At 36.6% G+C, this 4,370-nt stretch overlaps 1 pseudogene; it reads right to left on the minus strand.

Moving 5' to 3' along the window:
• Positions 3,427-4,118, minus strand: LOC107646534 (annotated as a pseudogene).

Raw genomic sequence — 4,370 nt, forward strand, 5'->3', positions numbered from 1 at the left:
CTATGGCATGAGTCTTTAAACTCCATGATTGGGGGTGAAGAGCTCTGTTGTGTCTCGATGAATTAATGCAATTACTTCTGTTTTCTATTCAAACACGCTTGTCTCTGTTCTAAGATATTCACTTGCACTTAACCATGATGAATGTGATGATCCGTGACACTCATCACCATTCTCAACCCATGAACGCGTGCATGACAACCACTTCCATTCTACCTTAGATTGAGTGTGTATCTCTTTGATTCCTGGTTCACGCGTTTGATTGCATCTCCTGACAACAAAGCATTCGAATCCGTGAGATCAGAGTCTTCGTGGTATAGGCTAGAATTATTGGCGGCCATTCCTGAGATCCAGAAAGTCTAAATCTTGTCTGTGGTATTCCGAGTAGGATCTGGGATGGGATGACTGTGACGAGCTTCAAACTCACGAGTGCTGGGCGTAGTGACAGACGCAAAAGGATCAATGGATCCTATTCCGACATGAGTGAGAACCGAAAAATGATTAGCCGTGCGGTGACAGCGCATTTGGACCATTTTTACTGAGATGACGGATGGTAGCCATTGACAACAGTGATCCACCAACATACAGCTTGCCATGGAAGGAGTCTTGCGTGCGTGAAGAAGAAGACAGTAGGAAAGCGGAGATTCAGAAGACATAGCATCTCCAAAACCTCAATCTGTTCTCCATTACTGCATAACAAGTATTATTTAATTTATGCTTTTTACTCTTCATAAATATAATCACTCTTATCATTGATTTTCTGACTAAGAATTACAAAATAACCATAGCTTGCTTCAAGCCGACAATCTCCGTGGGATCGACCCTTACTCACGTAAGGTATTACTTGGACGACCCAGTGCACTTGCTGGTTAGTGGTACGAGTTGTGAAAAGTGTGATACACAATTCGTGCACCACATTGCCTATAATAACAACTGTACTGAGTCTTAGGCTTTTAGGGTTTTCCTGCATTAAAATAAAGATGCTTCCTTTCTCTTTATTTTCTCATCACCATGATCATTTTGTGATGCTAAACACACAAGATTATATTCATTCATTTATGATTTTATATCCTCCTAAACAATCAATCGAAACAATGAATTGTCTATGGTGGGTAAAGTTATATTTGGTTTCTTAGGGTCCAAGTGCCAATATTCTAAATGTGTGGCTATTCTTAGTGTCGTACTTATGGTTATGCTTGTGTGATGTTTGGCCTTGAAATTTTGATAATATTGAACCGGATCTGGTTTATTAATGTTATTAATGTCAATTAATAAATAATGTCAAGTGTCCACCGGCCAAGAATTGAACAACTCAATTAATAATGATTAATTTTAAATTATTTTTTAAATTCAAAATTTGATTAATTGACATTAATAGCTTTTTTGAATCAAAACTTACCCTAATTTATTTTCACTTCCACTCACCATTCACCACACAAAACCACAAATCCTAATCCCTCTTCCCAATGCCCCACGTTGCCACGGTTTCGTCCTCGTGCCGCTAATGTCGCTGCAGCACCGTCCTCGCGCGCCATCGCCGGTTGTCCTTGCATCCTTCTCCGCCACCTCATCTGCCGTTCGGCAGGAAAGCTGGCCACCATCGCGCTTCTACTTCACCCTCCTCGCATCCCATCGTGACTCCCCATTGCTCGCCCGACGCACCCTTACTGCTCGCGACTCCCCATCGCTCGCCACTCGTACCCCACGACTCTCCATCTGTCGTGATGCAGCCATCACTAGGTCCCCATTCGTGACGCACGATCAACTACTCCAATCCACGGGCGACTCCTCCACTTGTCGCAATGCGCCACCGCGAGTCGCGCCACTATCCATGCAATGCCATCCAAGACATCGTCGCAGGCCACCCTGCGGCTCTTCTCCTCCTCCTCCTATTTGGTTTTGAATGATTTTTTTAACTAATTTTTTATTTTTTTTCTATATTTCAGATAATTCTTTTTTTTATTTTGGATGATTCTTTTTCCTATGTTTTGTATTTTTTCTTAGAATTTGGATGATTCTTTTTATTAGTTTTGGATGATTCTTTTTTCTATGTTTTGTATGTTTTTTTTCTTAGAATTTGGATGATTCTTTATCTTATGTTTTGGTATTTTTGTTTTTTGGTGTTTTGAAGTTTTTTTTGGAGAGAGGAATTGGTGTTTACGTAATAAATGGTAAAAGGTGAATTAGAGTAAGAAGAGGCAATTAATAATCATTAATTTTGTATCTTTTAAAAAAATTTAAATAACCACTAATTAATGACAATTAATGTCTTTAATTAGTATAGAATATAATTCAAAAATATTTGTTGACTTATTATTGGTTAGATCCCTCTTGGTTCCCTAGCGAGATTGTTTTATCAAATTGTAAAGATTTCTATATTTAGGTTAAAAGAGGTGGTTTTTGAGGCTTTAGTAGTGTAGTAAATAATTTTATGTTATTCTTATTTAGGTAAAAAAGTTTGAAATTCCATTAATATTAATAAAATACACAACTAAAAAACTAAAAAAAGTTACACTTAACATGAAAAAAAAAGAAGAAAGAAAATCAATTCTCTATATAATTAATCTAGCTATATCCTCATAAAAACATGCATGTTGCTACTTTTTGACACCTACAACTAAAAAGCTAATAATCTAGGAAAAGATAAAAAGTCATCTGAATAAATATACACTTTGTCATATATAAAACAAAAGGTATGATTTGGAAAGAGAAGAGGGCATTTTGAGAATTTGGAATGAAGAAGAAGAGAAATGAGGAGAAAGGAGTAGAGAATGTTGTCCTACAAGAGTGCAAAAGAGCAAAGAGCAGCATGAATATGCAGAGAAAAGGAATAAAAAGAAAGAAAGAGACCCTAAGACTAGTAAGACTTTTATTACTTTCTTTTTAACTTAATTTCATGTTTCTCAACAAATTCAATATGTCAATGTGTGATTAAAAATCAATCGAACAAAAATTTAGTATGTTAATTAAAAGTTATTAATCTTCTAGTATTTTTGTGCTCTTTATAAAACTGTTAGCCATGGAGTATTAACATATATTTTTGTTATAAAATATAGTATGGTAAGTTCTATTACACCAATATTTAAAATAACTATGGTATCTATAGTGCTATGCTGTATGTACAAAAAAATACAAAAATTAACTTGATTAATCTTATTTATAAATGGCTATAATCATTAAAAGATTTTGAGTAAGGGACAAATAGGTCCCTGTCCTTTTTTTTCTGCGGACATTTTCGTCCCCAAATATTGAAAAATATATTCATGTCCTTGATCCTTCCAAAATGCAGACAAATTTACCCCTCCGTTGAAGTGACTCCGTTGGACTCAACGGAAAATGCTGACGTGGCTCCTGTGGCGCTGACCTGGCCGTTACGGGAGCACACGTGGCATGTAACTTTTTAAAACAGGACGTATTAGTCCTCTCACTCTAAAACGTGTAGCTTTTCAAAATAGGACATATTAGTCCTCTCACCCCAAAACGACGTCGTTTCACCCAAATCCCCAATCTTTCACATTTATAAAGCTGTTCCCTCATGTATTCATATGTCCAAAATAAACACCATGTGAAGGTCCATCCCTTATAATAGTGATGCCCAATCCTCTGTATATTCCTTTTAGTCCCTCTTTTCTCCATACATTCTTGGAAACAATTATAGGACCTTTATGTGGTTGTTCTATCAAGTATTTTTCATTGCGATAAAGCTGAAGGCGAATTTTGACCAAATCTATTGAGGAAATGATTAGGCTCTAGAGGACACATGTGCCAACTCCTCCTAATGCTACACCCTTGAAAGAAGGAGGGTCATTAGGAGAAATAGATTTGCCAAATACCCTTGAGAGAATTGCATTAGTTTGAAAAACCATAGCATTTTGAAATGTAACAGAGGCCAAAAGTGCACCCATGCCACAATAGAGAGAAGCAGGTCCTTCCTTAGCCAAAGCATTTCTAAGAATGGTGAATGTTGATGATGAGCCATGGCCACCGGTGTTTAAGACCTGTTGCCTTATTCGAACTGTGTCTAATGGATGACCAGATACTATCCCAGCAATTCTTTCAAATCCTCCTGCTACAAACTCCTTTCCCCAACTTGCTGCATGAAATTCTGCACCGAGATCCATTTTTTTCGTTCCTCTGTTTAAATTATGCGCTACAAAATATTGAAAAAGGTCCCAACTATTCGGGTTTGCTACAATGTTATTTTTTTTCCAAAGCTTGATTTTTTTCCTGATTAACAAACCCAAGAGAAACAAAATTGATTGAAAATTAAAAGTTTCTACAATTTATGAAGAACATATAAGAACTCCTCATAATTCTAGAAAAATTGCTACACTCTCAAATAGAATCAGCAACTTACCAGAAATTGCATATGG

This window comes from Arachis ipaensis, chromosome B06 (genome assembly GCF_000816755.2).
Source record: "Arachis ipaensis cultivar K30076 chromosome B06, Araip1.1, whole genome shotgun sequence".
NCBI lineage: Eukaryota > Viridiplantae > Streptophyta > Magnoliopsida > Fabales > Fabaceae > Arachis > Arachis ipaensis.